The sequence below is a fragment of the Anopheles gambiae genome, chromosome 3 (genome assembly GCF_943734735.2).
Source record: "Anopheles gambiae chromosome 3, idAnoGambNW_F1_1, whole genome shotgun sequence".
In the NCBI taxonomy this organism is placed as follows: domain Eukaryota; kingdom Metazoa; phylum Arthropoda; class Insecta; order Diptera; family Culicidae; genus Anopheles; species Anopheles gambiae.
The window spans coordinates 52,653,507-52,676,961 of record NC_064602.1 but is presented as its reverse complement, the minus strand read 5'-3'; the positions used below and the strand labels follow the sequence as shown (position 1 = coordinate 52,676,961).

General features: G+C 41.7%; 2 long non-coding RNA genes across 2 annotated transcripts in view; one reads left to right on the top strand and one right to left on the bottom strand.

Moving 5' to 3' along the window:
- Positions 1–19,915, bottom strand: part of LOC133392954 (uncharacterized) — a 57,882-nt gene extending 37,967 nt beyond the window's left edge. The window contains exon 1 of the long non-coding RNA XR_009765919.1: positions 19,775–19,915. This is a non-coding gene — a long non-coding RNA (uncharacterized LOC133392954). The remainder of the gene's footprint in view (positions 1–19,774) is intronic.
- Positions 19,784–20,950, top strand: LOC133392949 (uncharacterized). The gene is made up of 3 exons (XR_009765911.1): positions 19,784–20,176; positions 20,242–20,332; positions 20,430–20,950. It is a non-coding gene; the product is annotated as an uncharacterized LOC133392949 (long non-coding RNA).
- The last annotated feature ends 2,505 nt before the right edge of the window (positions 20,951–23,455 follow it).

Genomic DNA, 23,455 nt, shown 5'->3' with positions numbered 1-23,455 from the left:
CAATTTTAATAATTTTGAATAAGATAATATTTTCTGCTTTGTATAGGACAATTGTAGCTGATTCTCATCACTTTTACTAACAGTTAGTACAAATATTAAAAATTTACATACACAATTTAGGGGAATGCTATTAAAAGCTCCTGACGTCTAGTTCACATTCCTAAAGAACTGAATAAAGGCATTTGAATAATTAGACAGAGCAGGTACATTGAAATAAAGTAGTTCCTTAATTAGTAATAAAAAGCAGCACATATTGTTTGTCTTTGAAGGTTAAAATTTTAAATCTGTTGTTTAAAAAATTACAATTGGAATTACACATATTCCTGAGCATTGATATCACACAATATTCATCCAATACTTTTCCAAGTCCTGCACTGCCTTCAGAAGGGGTAATAAAACTAAAAATGTGATGTTCTTGGTTTTACAACTTTTTTAAAAAATGAGAATTCAACAATAGCTACCAACAAAGTATTTACTTCATTTGTAAAGTTAAACTCTGTCTTTGTTTTAGTGCGTGTAGCTACTAATATTGAACTGGTTAACGAATCAGAGGAATACAGCTCATTATACAAAAAGTTCTTCTGGATGCATTTTCTTTCTTGCAAAATATTCTTTGTAACATACTCCCCTCTATTCTTATATTTAGTTTGTCATGACTTTTGGGAGTTTCTTCTCCCAAAACGCCAATAGATGCTGGTGCATTTATAACGTTTTTCTGTTATGCGTATAATTTTAGAATTATTTTCCTTACATCCGTCTATAATGACTCACTCTCTCCGCTTGGTGACGCACAGACGTGGTTTTGATCGCTCCTGTTTATTCCAGTGTTTTAACGCGGCTTGATTAATCGCCCTGTGGCTGGCAAAATTTTATCGCTTGTGACTTTTGTACACATTTGCTTTACGATATCACTCGTTGTGTGCCTGCTTTCCAGTGTAACAGTGTTATCATAATGACTATCTGTGCAATTTGCTCTACGGCAATTAATCCAAATGGTGATCCATTACACTTGTCGTGTTCGGGGGTGTGTGGCCGTTTGTTCCATGCTCACTGTGCCGGTGTCTCTGAATCCACGTTAAGTGAATTGTTGGCAGATTGTGGTCTGTGCTGGCTATGCAAACAATGTGATGCCTTGCGTAAATCGAAAAAGCCTGTATTGTTTTCGGAGATTGAGGCCGCCTTGGTCAATTCAATGGATGGCATTTTCTCGTCTCTAGGAAACGCCATTAACTCGATAAGAGCGGATCTGCTTCACCGTCTTAAGCAGGATCTATTTAGTGAGAGTGCCTCGTTTGATTCTGCATATGGTAAGAGAGACGCATGGTGCCCTCTCCGAACATCACTACCCCTCGATCTACCATCTCGTCACCTCCCTCCGGCTCCCTGGCCGGCAGTGCCTCCTGCGCCTGCAATGCAACAAGGAACGGGATCGGGGAGTACATATGATCCAGTATTTGTGGCTCCAAGGCCACAGTCATTGTCGTGGATTTTTATGTCGCGCTTCGACACATCTGTAACGGATAAGAATGTCATTACCATGGTTACAAATCGACTTGCGCTTGCTCCATCGGACGTTGTGGTGCGTCGTCTCGTAAAACTTGGCGCCAACGTCGAAACGATGTCATTCGTATCGTTTAAGGTCGGTGTACCTTCCAGCAAGCGCGAAGAAGCTCTCTCTCCGGCTACTTGGCCTCCATCTCTCGTGTTCCGTGAGTTCATCGATTACCAAAATCGTCATCTCCCTGTAGTGTCAGTGAACGACACGCTTACAGATGAGTCGGCCAAAAATATCGATAGTGCAAGCAACACTAATACCGTTAAATCTATCGTCGCCCGATTGAATGCTCCCGTAAACGATCCATCTAACTTCGGCTCTCTGAGTACACCACGCTTGGCGAGCATGCCTTCTCAGAGTGCTTCTCTGCCTTCGGCTCTCTCTCATCCACTGAGTGACACCTGTTCCGAGCCTACTTCCGTGCTTCCTGCTCTTCAATCAACCTCGTCGATTCCGTCATCGTCTTCATCGGTGTTCATTCCTGCGAGAACGACTGGATCCTCTCGTAAACCTTCGGATCGGTCGCCTCCAGATAACCTGCCTGCCCCTGTTAAGCGTACCCGTGGTGATCACGCCAGACAACCGTCGTTGTCAAATGAACCAAATGAATAGCTAAGTATTTACTATCAGAACACTCGTGGGTTACGATCAAAATGTACTGATTTGAGGCTAGCGGCCGATGCTGCTGATTTTAATGTGATTGTTTTCACTGAAACTTGGGCTGATGATTCTTTACCCAATAGTATGCTCTTTAGTAGTGATAAATTTATCGTTTACCGTTGTGATCGTAACATAAATAATAGTTCTCGTACTCGCGGTGGCGGTGTTCTCATTGCTGTTTCGACCAGTTTAGCATCAGCGCCTATTTCTGTAAATGCCGCGCCGCTTGAGTATGTGTGGGTTGTGATTAAAAATGAGTGCTTTAATATATATATAGGTGTTATCTATGTCCCACCCTACTTAGCAGCTGATATGTGTACGTTTGAAAAACTTTTAGAATGCGTTCACGATGTCAAAGCCCGCTTGCGTAACAAGGATCAACTTATTCTTCTTGGTGATTTTGCAGTGGATAAATTCTGTTAATTTAACGACACCTTTCCAGCACTATACACCTCATAATGCGTTGCTATGTCATGCACCTTTTGTCGATTTATTCAACGTTATGGAATTTTGTCAACTAAACAATATTTCAAACCATAATGGTCGTGTGCTTGACCTTATACTATTGTTTTCTCTTAACTTCACGCCGTGTTCCGTTCATGAGGCAGATCTTCCTCTTGTAAAAATTGATGACCACCATCCTCCGTTTGTTTTTGAAATTTAATATCTATCCACTGCCAACTTACCTGTTTCTGTGCAAAGTGTTAATCTTAGTCCTATTTATAATTATAAGAAGGCTGACTATGCTAGGCTGCGTGTAATTTTGTCCTCTATTGATTGGTCATTTTTGTTTGAATGTACGTCCATCAATGAGGCTGTAACACAGTTCAATGCTATCCTTATCACTTCCTTAAACTCCTGTTCTCCTCTCTTCAGACCACCTCCTTCCCCTCCATGGTCCGACCGCCATCTGCGCTCTCTGCTTAGGGATCGAAATCGGGCTACACGTGCTTACCGGACTTGGCGTTCACCGTACACGCGTAGGTTATTTAAATATGCAGCATCCGCTTACAGATCATATAACAGATATCGCCATAAATTATATGTTTTGCGTCTTCAATCTCGCTTCCGTTCAAACCCTCGAGCGTTTTGGAATTACATAAACTCTATGAGAAACAATAATGGCCTCCCTACTAGTATGTCACTTGGTGATGTGCTTGCTACGTGCCCGAATGACATTCGTTCGCTTTTTGCTGATCATTTCTCGAGTGTCTATGAAAATGGTTTAAATAACTCTGCAAGCTTTGAGGCCAGTCTTTCATTCACCCCTCTCAATGTCCTGAATGTTGAATTTGTTTCTGTAAGCACTGCTTCTGTTTTACGTGCGTTAGGTAACCTTAAACCATCCTCAGTGCCGGGTCCCGATGGTATTCCTGCTGCTTTACTCTTTCACTGTCGTGAAGCACTAGCCCTTCCTGTTTCTTTCCTTTTTAATCTTTCTTTGTCTACGTCTACTTTTCCGAAGATTTGGAAACAAGCATGGATAAGGCCAGTTTTTAAAAAGGGTGATCGTGGTTGCGTCTCTAATTATCGTGGCATATCTATTTTATCGGCGTTTAGCAAAGTCTTTGAATCTGTTATTCGTTTACCTCTAATGGAAATGGTGAAATCGTGGATCATTCCAAATCAACATGGCTTTATGGCAGGCCGCTCCACCACTACTAATCTTATGGAATTTGTTTCCTCAGTACTCTTAAATCTGGACTCTGACATGCAAGTTGATGCTGTGTATACCGATTTCAAAGCTGCGTTTGATAAAATCCCCCATTCTCTGCTCATTGCTAAATTCAAGAAACTTGGCTTCTCTCCTTTCTTTCTTGAATGGCTACAATCATTTCTATCGAATCGTTTTTGTTGTGTTAAATTGAATGACGGTTTTTCTTATGAGTTTCATTGTTCGTCGGGTGTACCCCAGGGTAGATTCTTGAGTCCTTTACTTTTTATTTTATTTGTCAATGATGTGTGCTCTGTTCTTCCATCCGATTCCTTCCTTATGTTTGCAGATGATTTAAAAATATTTTGTCCTATCACTGACTCTAATTCATGTGTCTCTCTTCAATGTCTGTTAGACTCCTTCTCCTTTTGGTGTTCTGCTAACTTTCTCTCCCTGTGTATCGATAAATGTGCTTGTATATCTTTCTCTCGGAGCTTAAATGTGTTGTCTCATAATTATTCACTAAACTCTGTTGTATTAAATCGTGTTAATGTCATTCGTGATCTTGGGGTTCACCTTGATGCAAAGCTGTCATTCAATCATCATATTGAACGTACCATTAACCATGCCAATAGTGTACTAGGAATGATTTGTGCTATGGCAAATGATGTGCGTGACCCTATATGCCTCAAAGCCCTTTTCTGTAGCTTAGTTCGCCCTATTTTAGAATATGCTAGCATTGTGTGGTTGAAAAAATTGTGGTTGGAAGGGTTGAAAGTGTTCAACGCAGATTCACCCGTATCGCCATTAGGCGTCTTTTAGGGCAATCGGGTGCTTCTCTTCCCCCTTATGAAGTCCGATGCCGTATGCTTGGATTGATGACACTGCATGATCGTCGCTCTGCTTCTCAAGCTTTGCTTATGAGTGGTTTGCTTCGGAACGAGATTGATTGTCCTTTTCTTCTTAACAGAATACCGCTGTACGCGCCTGCTCGCTTTCTTCGACGCCGCGATTTCCTTCAAATCCCGTCGAGAAGAACGCTGTATGGCACCAATGATCCGTTTTTTCGATCCCTCCATCGCTTCAACAGTGCCTCTGGTGTGTTTGATTTTCATATTCCCCCTCAATCCCTTCGCCCCCTCTTCCTTCAGTTCTTTGACTCCCTTTTTGTTTCCCCATCCTAATTCTTTCATTTTACGTGTGTTGGCTGTGTTACAAATTGCTTGCTGTCTAGTATATGTTTGTCTAGTTAGATTTAAGTATTTATTTGTTATCATTAATTTTAAGTTTTAGTCAGTAAGTTTCCCTATATTTAGCCCTCTGAGGCGGATATTTGTATCGTAATAAATAAATAAATAAATAAATAAATAAATAATCTGGAGTAGGACCAAAAGGTATTTGGTTCTGATTTGCTTCATTATATTTAATAATAAAGTTAGGTTAGAATAGAAATTTACATATTAGATAAGTACATGATCTGAAACTAAGATACACAGCTTCGTAATGGAAATTAAAGGTGATTAAAAGCACGTAGAATATATTTTTGTAGAATACACGTAATACGCTACACTAGGCACCTATGGAGCCGCTTAGTTACGCATGTGTCTGTTTTAGAAAAAGTTGATGTGGAAAAACTGCAATAAAATTCGCGTTCGCAAACTTTCGCAGAATATTTCTTCACAGATTGATAGTGTGGCGCATACACATTGGCGTAATGAATATAATTATAGTAATCTATATAGCAGAAATTATAGTAAGCAATCATTTATAGGAATAGTTGTGATTGGTAGAAGTGTGTTAGTATAGGTTAGAATAGGATAGCTAATACGAAAAGATAAGGATAGAATAGGTAGCATAGGAAACTAGGCATAAGACGGAATTAAAGATACATAGGAAGTAAATGAATTAAGCTAGATTTAGATAGGGAAATTTTAGTATAAATAGCGGGATAGGATTTAGGATAGTCAGATAAAAGTTAGACTTTATAAGGGGAAACTCTGTCCAATTATAGAGAGTATAAATAAAAGTTATAGTTCCAACAAAACACCCTTTTTTTCAATTGTACGATAAAAGTGATAAACCACAATAGTATATATATCACACTATTATGTGACATATATGAGACAACGCCACTCTACGCCACTTTCATAATGGCATCAAGTCAAAGATTAAAATGATAAAAAATTTTAGGAAGTTTCTTCAGTTATGTTGACGCCACAACTATAACGGTCAACTCAAACCGGCGTTATAAATGCGCAAGCAAATTCCAACTCACTACAGTTTATCAAGATAACTGCCATGAAGGCTGCGGAAGTCAACAACAGAAAAAACATATGAAATAAAAGAAGAGAGTGACATAAGTTGTAAATGGATCGAGTTGTGTTTTTTTGCCAACAAGTAAAACCGCAGAAATATCACCAGATTTAATATCTACTCATCATTTTTGGTCCTTCGAAAGCCGGATCTGCGGACTATTCCATCGATCTATTTTAATTTAACCACGCATCACCATTTATCTTTTCAAGAATGCCACCGAAGAAAGCGATGCCATCCAAAGTGGACATGATGCGCGTCACCTCGCAAATACATAACCTAGAAAGCTTCGTCCAAGCGTACACCAGCGAACATGCCTCCCAATGTGAATCCCGGTTGGAAACGCTAGAAAAGTGCTGGATAGCTTTTGATAGCATGCAAACAGTTCTAGAGGATGGGGAAGAAGATGAACAACAACTTACACGCCTGTTTAAAGAACGGAATGATATGTACGATCGTTACTGCTTCATTAAGGGCCATCTAACATCATGCAAAATGGAAATGAACAGCACAGTAATTGAAAATGATTTGAACGCGAGCATCCCTGTTGCTGCTTCCCCACACCTACACCTGCCGAAAATAAGTTTACCGACATTTGATGGAAAAATTACTGAATGGCTCAGCTTCAAAGATAGATTCACAGCAATGATTGCATCATCTACCGATATTCCGGATGTTATGAAACTGGAGTACCTTCTAGCTTCGTTAAAGGGTGATGTTTCTAAACGGTTTGAGTATGTTGACATTGCTGCCGAAAATTATTCAACCACTTGGAAAGCGTTGCTAGATAGATACGACAATACCAGAGCACTAAAGCGTGAATACTTTAAAGCCATTTACTCCGTCGCACCTATGAAAGATAGTTCTATAGAAGAATTGCGTCGCGTAACCGATGAATTTGCTCGACTTACCCAAGGAGCAAGCAAATTGAAAGAGCCTATTAACCATTGGGATACGCCGCTTGCCAATTTGTTGCTTTACAAACTTGATCCAAACAGCGTCTTAGCTTGGGAACAATTCTCTTCAAGTGATGATAATGATAGTTTCTCTAAACTCATTGATTTTTTACACTCAAGAATCCGAATTCTAGCCGCACCAGCCCAAGTTTCATTGTCATCGCCTAAACCAAGTACGTCGAAGGTGGCCGGTAATAAACAAAGTAAGAGCTTGGCGAACGCCAGCGTAGCGTCCACATCCAATCGTTGCCACGCCTGTGACCAATCACACCTACTCTTCCAATGCGATGTTTTCAAATCAATGAATGTTAGTGAACGTAGAAAGCTCGTCAACACGAATAAGTTATGTTTCAATTGCTTTAGAAGTGGTCATGCAGCAAGGGAATGTAGATCGCATCATAAATGCTACAAATGTAAACGCAACCACCATACATTACTCCATTTAGAAGAGCTTACAACCATAAATGAAGATACATCCACAAATGTACAAGTTGATACGACCTCACATATTTGCACCAATAATTTAACTGTATTACTACAAACTGCAGCAGTTAATGTAATAGATGATGCCGGAAACAGTTATCAAGTACGTGCGTTACTCGATTCAGGATCAATGTCAAACTTTATGTCATCTGCACTAGCCAATCGACTTTCTAATAACATAACAAATGCTAATATACGCATCGCAGGAATTGGCCAGCGTGAAAGTAACATCAACCGCGCTATAGAAGCAATTGTATCCTCAAAGGTTCAGCAATTTACAATAAAACTGTATTTCTTAGTTATCGATTCTCCAACAGCTGAACTACCAACAGTAAAGGTTGATGCCAAAAAGTGGGACATTAACAATATTCCCTTAGCAGATCCACTATTTCACACACCTGGTCCCATTGATATCGTAATTGGCTGCGAAGCATATTGGCAGATACATTGCCCGGAAAAACGGTACATTGGACCAAATAATCCATCATTGATTAATACCAAATTTGGTTGGACAATAGCTGGATCAGTACCTATGAAGCATGTTGGCAATCGACAATCATTAAATGTGGTAACGCAAACCTCTTCCTTAGAAGCAAATATGCAACGATTTTGGGAATTAGATGCTATTCCAACCTCAAGTTCTCATTCTAAAGAACACGATCCATGTGAACAATTGTTCAAAATGACAACAACTCGTAACGAAGAAGGCAGATTTGTCGTAAAGTTACCAATATCATCCGATCCATCCGTCACTCTTGGTGAGTCTCGAAGCATAGCCGAGCGAAGATTCTATAATACTGAACGCCGTCTACAACGCAATATCACCACTTACGATCAGTATCGGCGGTTCATGAATACGTATGAAAATCTAGGGCACATGTCAGTACTACCGGAACCAGTTGATGATTCGGTCGCCCATTGTATTTACCACACCATCCAGTAATGAAAGAATCCACTACAACGAAGCTACGAGTGGTATTTGACGCATCATGTGTCACCGAATTTGGTTATTCCCTGAACAACATCCTACAGGTAGGGCCAACGGTACAGCCTGATTTATTTTCCGTTATCCTTCGCTTTAGAAGTTATGCTGTTGCATTATCAGCCAATATTGAAAAAATGTACCGACAGGTATTGATTTCTCCTGAAGACCAACCACTCCAGCGCATTTTATGGCGATCGGATCCAAACGAACCACTACGATGCTACCAATTACAAACAGTTACATATGGAACTGCCTCTGCGCCTTTTTTGGCTACACGAGCATTAAAGCAAATTGCAAATGATGTATCGTCAACACAACCCACCATTGCAGATGTAATTGTAATTGAACAACTTCTATGTTGATGATTTAATGACTGGCGCACAAGATGAACAATCCGCTACAATTCTACAAGAATCAATCACATCACTTCTTAAGAAATATGGTTTTATCCTTACAAAATGTGCATCTAACTCAGGTTATGTTCTTAACAATATAGCCAAAGAAGATCTAGCCTTAAGAGAATGTCATGACCTGCAAATAGAAGGAACAGTAACAACCCTTGGTGTCACATGGACCCCTCAACAAGATGTTTTTGGCTTCAAAATAGAACGGTCATTACCACCATCTGTCGTTAACAGACGAAATCTCTTATCCTCTGTCTCTCAAATATTCGATCCACGATCCACAGGCAGGCCCTGTGGTAAGGCCAAACTCATGATGCAACAAGCATGGTCTGTTAAAGATATAAACGGAAAGCAATTTGATTGGGACAAACCCTTGCCTTGGAAGCTGCAAAATGCGTGGAAATCATTTCATCAGAATATTCATGTGCTTAAAGAACTCCGCATTCCACGTTATATTTTTGGCAAAGGCAGTTTTTGAGTACGAGCTACACTTTTTCGGCGATGCATCAGAAAGGGCATACGGCGCATGCTGTTATGTTCGAGTTCTATCTGAAGACGATATTCATTCAAATCTTTTAGTGTCAAAATCAAAGGTGGCTCCAATTTCTACCCGTCATACAATTGCTCGTTTAGAACTATGCGTTGCACTTCTATGTATCCGACTTCTACCCAAGGTGCTATCAGCAATACGATTCAGTCCGGCCAGGATAGTGTTCTGGACAGACTCAACAACTGTCCTTCATTGGCTCAATGCATCGCCTGCTAGATGGAAAACATTTGTAGCCAATAGAACATCACAGATTTTGGAAGTATCTGATGTTAGTCAATGGCATCACGTTGCTGTAATAGGCAATCCAGCAGATGAAATATCTAGAGGTATGGACCTAACTGAACTTCTTCATTCCTCCCGTTGGTGGCATGGACCAACTTGGCTGTCCAAAGTATCTGAAACATGGCCTAGTGCATCAGTTGACGAATCTGACATGTCCATTGTTGAAGAAGAACGCCGAAATTCTTCAATTGTTGCCATGGCTACAGTCGCTGGTACGTTTTGCGATAAGTTATTCAATAGATATTCGACATATACGAAGCTCATGCGTGCCGTTGTCATCTATCGTCGCTTTATCGTTTATTTGAAACACAACCAAGCAGTGAAGAAGAAGCAGCAATCTGAAATTCCAAAGAGTCTATTTACATCATGGTTCAACTCAGACAAATTCAAGGCGGCAGAAAAATGTTTGTGCTTGCTAAACCATAAGCAAATGTATCCCGAGGAATTAAGTGAGCTACAAGGTAAGCGAACCATATCCCGTTCTTCACCATTAAGATGGGTTAATCCTGTGGTCCTAGGTGATGGGCTTATTCGTGTTGGTGGAAGGTTAAGTCATGCCAAGTTACCTACTGAAACGAAGCATCCAATAATATTAGCAGCAAAACACCCACTAGTGTTGTTATTGGTCAGAGATTGTCACAGCATGCTGCAACATGGTTCACCTCAACAGATGTTGGCTACACTCCGGCAAAAATTTTGGATTCTCGGAGCAAGAAATCTTATTCGAAATGCATATCATCGATGTATCACTTGCTTCAAACAAAAACCAACGTTTATCACACAACCAATCGCAGACTTACCATCCAGTCGAGTTCATCCTTCAAGACCATTCGAAGTGTCAGGGGTAGAATACTGTGGCCCGTTCTTTGTTAAATGCAACACCAGGCGCTCTACTCCACGTAAAGTCTACATAGCCATTTTTGTATGCTTCTCAACTCCTGCTGTCCATATCGAGGTTGTAAGTGATTTATCGACAGCAGCATTCATCTCAGCATTACAAAGATTTATCTCACGGCGAGGAAAGATCTGTGAATTACATTCTGATAATGGAACTGCTTTTAAAGGAGCTTCACATCAGCTGCATGAGTTGTATGCAATGCTCAAGGCAGATGAAACTGCAAGAGAAAAAATATTCAACTGGTGTGGTGTTAATGAAATCACTTGGAAATTTATTCCACCACGAGCACCTCAGTTTGGGGGATTGTGGGAAGCCGCAGTCAAATCCGTCAAAACCCATCTTTTGAAGCAAATTGGAACAACCTCCATCATCTATGAAGATTTCATGATTCTTTGCACTCAAATAGAAATGTGCCTCAATTCGCGGCCTTTAACACCAATTCCTACAGAAACAGAGGATATTGAAGTCTTAACACCAGGACATTTCTTGGTTGGTTCTAACTTTCAAATGGTGCCAGATACTAGCGTAACCACTATTCCTGATAACCGCTTGTCTCATTGGAGACTATATTTTCCGCACCGAATCTGAACTCGTTGGGAAGCGCCAAGACAGGAGGATTTTACCGTCCGACTTGGCTTGGAACAGACAAACAACTTAGTCTTTGAGTTCTTGTGCTTGAAAGTCGCTTTATTCATGCTTATTCCTAACTTATATACTAATTTTCTGCTGATCGATCGCGATCAGCAGTTTTTATTTGGTCGATATTGTTTACATTAGATTTGCTTACAATTGTTTTCGTTCGGTCGGTCAGTTCCCAGGCCGTGATGACCTAATTATGCGGCGCTGTCATCAACATCCTGACCCCCGTAATTCCTCGTAGAGGGGTTACTATTTGGTGACGGTTTAAACGGCGGGGGGCGTAAAGTGTACATTTTAGCTCGTACTTGTTTGATAATAAATGTTATGGTTATTCCTAATATTAAAGTGGCGACGCAGGCTATTGTACTTGTAATTATTATGAGGTAGAGCTGATCCCTATTTGTTTCTTCTTTTTGCTCTGCGCTTAAATTCAGTATTTTGGCCAGCGGCTTGAAATACATTTTTGTTTCTACAGCTTCAATTTTCATGGTTGGCTGGATTTCTATGTTCTTGGTCTGTATTTTACAGTCTTGGTACGCTTGATACGCGGGATGTGTCAGTGTTTTGTTACATTTGAGGTATATTTCGTTAGGATGAGAAGAGTAGTATAGGATTTTGTTCGGCTGGGAGAGCTTTACAAATTTGGTTATTGAGTTTTTAATTGGTTTTATACCACACAAGCATTCTGTTTTTATATGTCTGAAAGATGAGGATATACAATCCAAATCTCTTCTAACGGCTACATCGGAGGACACGTGATGAGTGCTATTGTATCGCGTAATATCTGTAGGGTATATATAGTGTATATCGTTTATAGCTATTACATTTTCATCTAAGTCCAGAGTTGTAAAGTTTTTTAGGTTTGGTATTACAGTGATATGGAATATTTCGAATCTCTCTTGCGAAACGATGACGTTTTCAATATGTACTATTATTTCTCCCCTAAATAACTCTTTGCTAGAAATTCGGGGGTGGTCTAGAATTATATACCCATCGGGTAACCTTGATTGTATCTTCTCGGAAATTTTCGTCGAGTCGAATATGCTAAGGGGCTGGATTTCTAACTCTAGATACCTTGTCGTAATGTATTGTACTATGTCTTCAGCTAGCATGATTGTTTCTGTGACATGCTTTATAAGTACGTTTTTTTTTGTTTTCATTGAAGTTTTTATTAAGACTCTTAATACCTTCGTTCATGTGGTCTATTTTCATATTAAGTTCGTTCCTAAGTCTGTCACCCTGCTTGATTTTATGAGTCATGTCTTCCGATATATGTTTCAATTTCTGGTCTTCAGAAGCTCTAAAGAGGGCTAACTGTTCGTCAATATCGTCTTCTCCAAAAAGAATACCTTTCAAAAATCCAAATATGCCGCTAGATCGTTTGGTTCGTCTTTTTACTGCAGTCTGTGAGAGTTGAAGTGCGTGTCGAATGTTTTGTTGTAATGTCAATTTCAAATTTAGAAGATTAGTGTCCATGTCGCTCAGTGCCTTGAATACTGTGGTCACCTCTTTCTCCATTGTCAGTAAAGTCTCTGTGTCATTTTCGGGGTGTATTTTGTGTGGAAGGTTGTTTCCCACACACCCCTTTTCAAGAGAAGCGTTCCTTCGTGGTTGAAGAATATACCAGCTTCTTCAACTGGTTTAACTGAAAGATTGTCTGTTAGTTTCCATGCGGCTAACAGGCTTACAACCTATGATACCGTATAATGCATAGATACCGGGCCATTATAAGGTTTTACGAGATGCTTCCTCCTTTTTGCAGGAGGAGTTTTTATTTGTTCAGCTAATTTCTTGACGTAGGCGATGTTGACCGGTCTTTTAACTCCCCACGAAGGTACGTCTGCAATTTTCTTGCCCTTTACTTCTAGTACTGATAAGTTGATAACAGGGCGTTTGTATTCGCCGTTTTCAACTTTAATCTTTGCGGATCTAACTTGCCCGTCTTTAGCGGGATAAACTTCTACTACCCGGCCCTTTAACCACCTACCCACGCGTTGTTCGTCTGGGAAGACGACTATGTCATCAGGTTGTATTGGGTCTGAGCGTTCTATCCACTTTTCTCGTTTGGCTAATGTTGGGAGGTACTCCTTCAACCAACGTTCCCAATAGTTTTGGGTGATAACTTGTGCCTTCTTCCAGTTGTTTCTGCTAGCTTCAGCTGCTGAAATCCCGGCTGGCGTAGGTTCGGCCTCTCCGGAACACCCTATCAAGAAGTGAAACGGTGTGAGAGGTTCGTCGTCTTCAGTTTCTAGGGGGATGTGAGTAAGATGTTTATTATTGAGAATAAATTCGATCTCGATAAAGGCCGATCTTAATACTTCTTCTGGCATATTATCATTATTTGGCAGCAAGCTCTTGACCTCTCGGACCATTCTCTCCCATACACCTCCAAAGTGAGGCGCGGCCGGGGGATTGAAGTGCCATTTGATACCGTTGGTTGCACATCTTTCGATGAGTTCCGTTATTTGCCTGTTTGCCCCAACGAAGTTTGTACCATTGTCACTGTATATGTGACAAATCTTTCCACGCCTATGCTGCACATTTTTTAGGCACATTATGAAGGAATTTGTACTTAAGTCTTTAGCGATTTCTAAATGTATAGCGCGCGTTGTCATACACGTGAATATCGCTCCCCATCTTTTTTCTACCCTTCTTCCGATTGACACTGTCATGGGTCCAAAGTAATCTACACCTGTATGGGTGAAGGGTCTTTTGAACACAGCGGCTCGGCTTTCTGGAAGGGGGGCCATTATCGGGGCAATGGGACGTGCGCGTTCATTTTTGCAACGCTGGCATTTGCTGATCACGCTTCTTACCACGGCCCTAAGGTCGATTACCCAAAACCTTTGCCGGATTGCCGCAATAACTGCTTCCATCTTTTTATGCATGTAGCGTTCATGATAATGCTGTATGATCAATTCTGTCACGTGATGCCTCTTGGGTAATATTATGGGTTGTTTCACGTCATCGGAGAGGTAGCATATATTTGGTAATCGTCCCCTTGCTCGTAGTAGTCCTTCTATTACTTGTGGATTGAGATTCTTTATTGTGCTGTTTTTAGAGACTTGTCCATTGAGTGAAAGCTGAACTAAGTCATCTTCGTATATCTCCCATTGTGCCTTTTGCAATAGGAGTTTTTCTGCTTTATCCAGGTTTTCCTTTTCTACTATCGGGGAAAATGCTAATCGCTTGACCTTGCTTTTCAAAAATTCTATATATTTTAAATTGATTGCCAGTGATCTCTTCAGTCTTAGCCAATTTGAACACCATTCGGTTTTTATAAAGTTGAATGTTCTCTTCTCTATGGTTTTAATCATAAGATTTTGACGGATTTCTTCATGAGTAATGATTAGCTTGGGGTCCCTATATTCAATTTCCCTTTGTTTAAGAAATACTGGGCCATTCAGCCATATAGATTTTCTTGTAACTACCTTGGTTGCTTCGTCTGCAGGATTACTTTCGGAGGAGACCCACTTCCATTGACTAGCATTGGTAGTATCTAAAATCTCTCCAATTCTTACCGCCACAAATTGTTTGTACTTTTGTGGATCGGCATTGATCCATCCTAGGACGGTTTTGGAATCTGACCAATAATAGTCCCTATCAGTGGTAATTATTATTATTATTATTTATTAATCTTCAACGGGCCGTATGGCCTAATTAAGATGTAACAATTCAATAAAAAAAAAATACATAGCAAAATTCTTAATTCCTCCTTAACAGTCTCGGCGAGTCTGACTCCGAGTACTGCTGCTTGAAGTTCCAGCTTAAGGATTGAGAGTGGTTTTATTGGTGCCACTCTCGTTTTTGCCGCCACTATGTTTACGTCAATCCCCTTTTCTGTTAATGTTCTTAAGTACACTACTGCTGCGAACGCTTTCTCCGAAGCGTCAACGAAAGTGTGTAACTCAGTTACTTCGATATTGCTAGCCACCGAGTAGCATCTAGGTATTTGTATGTGTTCTAGTTCCTTTATTCTTTCCTTCCATCTTTGCCATTGTTCCATTATGCGTTCTGGTACTGGGCTATCCCAATCCAGTTCTGTTTTCCAAATTTCTTGGATGATGACCTTCGCTTGCGTAGTATAGTTTGCCGCTAGCCCCAATGGATCATATCATCAAGTAGGCTAGCATTTCTCTTTTTGAAATTATGGAACACGGGGTATGCTTAAGCTTATACCTTAACACATCGTTTGTTTTGTCCCAGTATTGCCCCAAAATTTTCTCAAAATTCATATCTTTATTAGAGATGTGCAGCAGCTCTTGTTGTGAGGATCTATCATCTGGGATGCTTCTTATTACCTCCTGACAGTTAGAAACGAAAATTCTCATAAAGAAATGCGCTCTATCATGTATGAGGCAAACCTCGTTAATAGTCTTGATTGCATCATTGATAGTCCGAAAACTATCAAGATAATCATCAACATAGTGGTTTTTTACTATTGCTTCCAATGCAGTGGGGTATTTGTCTTTATATTTTAAGGCGTTTTCATTTTTAACGAACTGGGCACAAGCAGGAGAGTATGTGGCACCGAAGGTCATGACGTTCATAACGTATACTTGGGGTTCGTTGCGTGGATTATCCCTGAATAAAAATCGTTGAGCCACTTGATCTTCTTTGCGGATCCGTATCTGATGGAACATCTCCTTGATGTCCCCTGAACAGGCGATAGGGTATTCGCGAAAGCGGATTAATACTCCAAAAATTAACGTAGTGGCGTCTGGTCCGGACAAGAGAGTAGAGTTAAGTGAAATCCCTTCGTTCTTTGCAGCTGCATCGAAAACCAGTCTTGGTTTTGGAGTTGGCTTATTTGGATTGATGACCATAAAATGGGGAATGTAATTGATCTTTGGATCTCTATTCAGCAATTCAAATGGTGTTAGTTTACGAGCGTAACCTTTCTGAACATAATCAGTAATTTGATTTTTATACCAGGTTTTCATCTCGTCATTACCTTTCATTTTCCGTTCTTGACTTTCGAGCCTTCTTAGCGCCTGTGCGTAGCTGCTTGGTAAGGATACATTGGGATCTTTCCAAAGTAGGCCAATCTCATACTGATTATTTGTATATTTCAGTGTGTCATTCATTACACTTAGGGCTCTTTCATGGTCCTTTGATTTTGGGGTGAATTTGGTTTCCCTTACGCCAAATTCTTCTGTTGAAAAAAACCTTTTCATCAGGTCCCTCATTGACTTTTCTTCCTCCTCTTTCTTATCCTGTATTGTGAAAAGATGTTGATTTTCTTTTGCATCACCATCTCTGCACTTTCCAAATACGACCCAACCAATGCGTGTTTTGTGTGCCACTGGTTCATTGGGCGCTCCTGATTTGGACTCCACAGCTTGCGTGTAATAACCATGTGGAAGTCCTAACAGAATGGTGGGTTTAGCATTTTTGTAGCTTGAAATATTTACCGTCTTTAAGTGGGAAAATTTTCTCTTCAACACGTTTGCATTGATGCTTTGAGTGGGTAGGTACAGTTCATTTACTGTCCTAATGTCCTTAACATAAAGCAGCCTGCCGTTTGGACCTCTGAGTTTCAGAGATACCGACGTGCTTGTATCCTCTACCTGGTTGCATCCATTTGTCCACGAAAGTGTTAACGGCTTCCTTGGGCCATGCAGATTTAGTTTCTGTCTTAGGCTTTCTGTCATGAGGCTCGTTGAGGATCCTGGGTCTATCAATGCAAATGTTTCGATGGAGTTGTTTTCGTTATAGACAGTTATTGGCAGAACTTGAAATAGGTATTGTTCCGAGTTTTGATGAAAATTTAAATGTGCTTTTGACGCCGCGCCCATTGAGTTGAATTTTTCTTCATGCAATATGGTGTTGTGTCGTCGTCCACAACCATCCACTGTACACTGCGGCCTTGAGCGACAGTTAATGGCCGCATGGTTAGAGAATTTGCAGCAGTTAGTGCAAACATTTTTCTCCTTCAGCATTTTCCATCTTTCGTTTACTGAGGCATTCTTTAGCTTGTAACAAGATATGGTTTCATGAGGACGGCTGCAAATTAGACGGCTTTTATTTGAAACTTGATGGCTGGCTGAATAGTGAGTATTCAGCCTCGCCGGTCTGTCTCTTTGACCACCTTCCATAGCAAGAAGTGTGATCGCCACGTCTTCTGTTGGTTTCAACCATTTGCTGAAATCTTTCAAGATTTTGATTTTGTCACCTTCCTCGTTAAGTGAATCTCTGAGCCACCTGGTTTTAAGGTCCGGAGAGAGTTTGGCGACCAGATCTGTAAGGAGCCTTTGGTCCATCAAGTACTCCGTTTGGTTCAACATGGTCATATTTTCCACCATGTTATTCAGTGCGTTACAGAACTCAATAATCGAAGATGGATTTTCCAAAGATGCCCGTTTAACCACCATAAGGTCTTTTAGTAAGGCGTTAAAAATGCTAACTGGGTTGCCATATAGCCTCCCCAATCTTTCCAAGATTGCATCCACGTTACTTGGGTTCAACATCAACCCGCTAACGGATCGCAATGCATCTCCCTTAAGGTGAATTTGGAGCCGTGTAAGGTTTTCCAAATTCGTAAATTTTTCTGTTCGAGTGGTTTCTTCGAACAGTAGTTTAAAACGAGGCCATGTTCTATAATTGCCATAGAAATCCGGAAGTTTTAAAACTGTCTTCTTGCGTGGAGCAAAACCCAAGTTTGCCATTTTATTTACGTTTGTTGTAAGTGTCTGTAGGTCGTCTTGTAGGTGAGTTGTGTCGGATTGGTTATGTATTTCTTCATTTCTTAATATGTCTTCTAGTCTTTCGATTTCCTTCTCCCACCTTTCGTTTTCTTCTCTAGTTCTTTTTTCCGCTTCAGTTTTTTCTTTTAGTAGCCTCTCTGTTTGCATTAAGGCCTCCCTATTTCCCTTGCGTTCCTCAGCTATTGTGTAGCATTTTGGACACACATATTTTTTAACGGGACCTTCTAGCGCCAAGACAGGAGGATTTTACCGTCCGACTTGGCTTGGAACAGACAAACAACTTAGTCTTTGAGTTCTTGTGCTTGAAAGTCATTTTATTCATGCTTATTCCTAACTTATATACTAATTTTCTGCTGATCGATCGCGATCAGCAGTTTTTATTTGGTCGATATTGTTTACATTAGATTTGCTTACAATTGTTTTCGTTCGGTCGGTCAGTTCCCAGGCCGTGATGACCTAATTATGCGGCGCTGTCATCAACAGAGACACACTCAGAAAATACTGCAGGCCATATGGTCAAGATAGTACCCTGAGTACTTACAACAGCTGCAAGCTAGAACAACCAACATGCGAAAACTTGCTATCAAAATTGAAGTTGGAAGGGTGGTGATATTGAAGGAAGACAACATGCCACCTGCTCAATGGCCTCTTGGTATCATAACAGACCTACATCCCGGTAAGGACAACATAGTTCGTGTAGTTTCTTTGCGAACTCCTCGAGGAAAGATCATCACAAGGCCAGTTACACGAATTGCTTTGCTACCAATTGAGGATGATTTGAAATAAGCTGGTTATTTCAAGGTGGCCGGAATGTTGACGCCACAACTATAACGGTCAACTCAAACCGGCGTTATAAATGCGCAAGCAAATTCCAACTCACTACAGTTTATCAAGATAACTGCCATGAAGGCTGCGGAAGTCAACAACAGAAAAAAACATATGAAATAAAAGAAGAGAGTGACATAAGTTGTAAATGGATCGAGTTGTGTTTTTTGCCAACAAGTAAAACCGCAGAAATATCACCAGATTTAATATCTACTCATCAAGTTATTATCGTATATTTTTGCATAAAATTAACTTAACTCAAAATCTTTTATGTATTTATAAAGCTGACTGAATATCCTTTTTAAAATGTCTAAATTTATCAAAATCGGTTCATATTTGAAAAAGTTACAAAGGTTCAAAGTTTTCCAAAAAAATGAAGATTTTTCTGCGTTTTTTTAATAAGTCTCGACTTAGAGAGGTCTTTTCTAGAGAACCAGAAAAGATAAAGAGCTCATATTTGGTATTTTTCTTAGTTTAACCCTTAGTATTAAAACCTATTGTTTGGAATTGCGCTATTACAAAGTTGATTTTTTGAATTTCATCCCGGCAAATGCCCATTGTGCACTGGTCATCTCACTCTAGTTCGCCCGTCGAACATTTTTGGTCGTTGTTCTAGGTGTATGCACCAGATGGAACTCTGGTCGCTACAAGGGTATAGGGACCCAAATAACCAAGATACCGAAAACGCCTCCAATTTCATGTACTAAAAATCCAGTTGCATCAAACAAAGCCAAAACACTGTCAATTTGGTGGGTTAAACCACACGACCACAGAAGCGGCCACTTCAATGTTGTTAAAGTAAGTTTTTATACATGGGTAATTCATTTGCTAAACATTTTTCACCTCAAAATGTGTTTAACTACCCAACCAGCAAAACCGAAGCTATTGGAAAACTTTCCTGTGTGCCAAAGCGAGAGAGCATGTCTTCTTTCTCTAGATTTTGGACGGCACAACGCCGATCGTGTGGCCTATGAACGAAAAACGGGAGAAGGGGAAACCGATATCCTTCGAGTGACACACACGCATGCATCTGCATGCGTATTCCGCTGAACCGAGACTACACATCTCTCTCGATCTCCCATGATTTTTCTGCTATCGCGCTCATCCGGGTGTTAGGCATCCTCAGTCTGTCCAGAACTTTCACTGTGGAAGGGTGTGTTGGAGTGATGTGTGATTTCTTGTGCCCCGTACTTTGCTCGTTTACGTTTTGTGCCGTGTTCCTTCTTCTTCAATAATGGAATGATTTATCCTTGTAAATTTCTAAGGTAAGTTTCTTATCCTCGTGTGTGTTTCAATGGATACATTCAACTAACGCTTGTCGTCTAAAAAGTTACAGTGCACGCGCATGTTAATCGACGGTTGCCAATATCCCGCAAAACGATCGACGGAAGGAAAACGGTGTCCGGTTTTAAAATATAAAGGTAAGCGTTTCTTTAATCTTATGTGCAAAATATTGTTTAGTTTGTTTTTTTCTTATAAAAAAACATGGATTAATTATTGGTTAATTTTCATCGACAGATTTCATCACAGCTTTTTCGTAGAAGAGCGCACTTCAAGGACGCCTAGGATACGGCTAAACATGCGCAGCACCAGTCCGTGACGTCATTTCCAGACAGGCGCCGGCTGAACACGCGCAGCACCAGTCGAGGATATCCTAGCGCAGAGGGTAGAAGGAAGAACGAGAGGAAGGGTAACAGAAAGCAACCGCAGCATTTGGAAGGGGTGAAGCATCCTGCCGTATACAGAGTGTGAGTGTGCCAAAACGCATGTGGAAAGAGTAACACCAATAAATAGCATGCGAAAGTGTGCATAAAGCAAAAAGAAAAAGCGTCACTACTACAACCAGCAATCCGAAAATATAAGGGGAGGGATAAATACAAATGTATGCGTGAGCAGGACCAGCAATCCAAGCATTTGAATGTGTGCGTCGGTTTGTGCCGTGCTGAAAGTTTTTACTTTAGCTGCTGCTAGTGTAAAAACTTAAGGAAAGCTTAAAGTAAAAATTTTTTACACGGGGCGCCTTCGGAAATTGTTGGCTGGGTATGCAAAGGAAGCGATTAAACGTGTGGGTTTAAATTCGTTTGTTGTAAAACATATTTGTGTGTGTTTGTTTACTTGCAAATGGATTCATCTATTTCGATGGTCAGTGCTCAGTGTAGAATCCACTGTTTATTCTGTCGCTTACTGTTGTGGATAGACGTGCCGAGCCCTGGATTCGCCGTAGCAGTTGCGCTGCTGCTGGTCGACATCCAGGAATCGACGCTGCGCTCACGCACACTAATACGCCGCACTTAGCGATGCGCGCTAAGTGTGTACAGAGCGCACCTAACCCGAGTGAGTGTGTAACAGGCTACCGGTCGAGCAGGGCGCCCGGTAGGGCTCACGGTGCGGCTCGTGCGCGCGACCTCATACTTCAATATATTGTGTTTTGTATTATTTAATTCGTGCAATAAATCTTGTAAATAGTTCAAACATAAAAGTGGCGACGAGGATGGGATCCTCTTGCGCAAGGAGGATCCTACAGAACCCGCAGCAGCCATCGCGTTTCGTCTGGCCTTTCTGCAGCATCATTGCAGCGGCCATCGCGATGGCACGGTTCCCTGTGCCTTTGGGATACCGCGGAACATCGGGCCGCCGCCACCGCAGACACCGTGGCCCCGGCTGCTGTCCCATCACTGGCGACCGCTGCATTGGGCAGCCGGCTACACACCACCCACTGCAGCCGCATATTAAGGGCGACGGCACATTCCGCCCCGGCTCGAGCCCTGCAGCACGTCATCGGCGAAGCAGCTATCCCGCCGCAGCTCGAGCCCCGCAACACCAACAGCAACGCGCAAGTTGCTTTGGCTGCAGCACCGCAGCACGTCATCGGCGAGGTCGCATTCCCGCCGCGGCTCGAGCCCCGCATCACCAACGGCGACACGTTAGTCGCCTCGGCTGCAACGCAGCAGCCTTACATCATAGGCGTCGACACATTCCGCCTCACCTGCAGCAAACCCAGCACGTCCAGCCAGAGACGCCATCGCTGTCACCGGTCATGGCCCTGCCGGCGCAAGGTTTCATCGCGGCATCACGCTCACCTCCCGGCAGGCGTAGCAGCGACGCTACAACCCGAGGACGCAAACGCGGCATCATCGCCGCCGCCCCGGGACAACGGTGCACCATAGCAGACGCTCCCGAGGACAGTGAACGCAGCATCATCGCCGTCGCCCCGGGACAACAGGTCATCATCGCAGACGCGACCCGAGGACAGCGAACGCGGCTTCATCGCCGCCGCTCCAGAAACAACAGCCGCAACCCGTGGAACGCGAACGCGGCATCATCGCCGCCGCCCCGGGAATATGAGCGCAGCAGCATCACGGGCCGCACTACGTACCATCGGTCGAAGGGTGTCACCACGCTGGTATTCCGTTGTGGAATACCACCCGCGTCGGTTCGACCCTTCGGTTATTAAAAGGGGGAGATGTTGTGGATAGACGTGCCGAGCCCTGGATTCGTCGTAGCAGTTGCGCTGCTGCTGGTCGACATCCAGGAATCGACACTGCGCTCACGCACACTAATACGCCGCACTTAGCGATGCGCGCTAAGTGTGTGCAGAGCGCACCTAACCCGAATGAGTGTGTAACAGGCTACTGGTCGAGCAGGGCTCCCGGTAGGGCTCACGGTGCGGCTCGTGCGCGCGACCTCATACTTCAATTGTTTCATTTCATTTCATTTCATTTCATTTCATTTATTAATACAATATCCGCCATCAAGGCTAAATAAGGCAGACTTAAAACTAAATAAACCCTAACAAATAAACAAAATAATTCATGAAAAACTAAGCCTAACTAAACTAGTCTAGACCTAGCAAAAAAATTAAAGAAAAAAAAACAAAGGTAGAGCGTAGAGACTATCAAAACTTAAAGAAACTTAGAAGAATAATTAAAGAGAATTAGAAGAAAAAATACGGTTACGGAAAGAGTTGAGAGAGGAGTCGAAATCAAAGAGATAGTAAAAGTGGTTAAACAACCTGAAACAGGATAGAATAGGATCATTGAAAGTATAGAGAGTATGACGTGTTTCAATTGACAGAGGATCACGAGGACGAAGGGAACGAGAGGGAACATACAACGAGATGGACGAGAGTAAATCAGGAGCATCAGTATCAGAAAGTAATAAGCCACCAATAAAACATGCCTGAGACACTTGGCGGCGGAAGCTTAAAGAGTGAAGATTGAGTAACTGCAATCGCGTTTCATAGGGAGGTAGTGAGGCAGCACCGAACAAACGACGAAAAGCAACCCTGGTAAAAAGGCGCTGAATGCTTTCAATTCTCGAACAGCCATCAATAGTAGGAGGATTCCAGATGATGCTAGCATATTCAAGAAGAGGCCTTACCAGAGCACAATAAAGGTTTCTTAAGAAGCTTTGATCTCTAAAAATAGAGGTAAAACGTAAAATAAACCCAAGAGTTCGATTAGCTTTTAGTAGAACCTCATCAAGCTGCAGTTTAAAGTTAAGACGACTGTCGAGTATAATACCAAGGTCACGGATGGACAAAA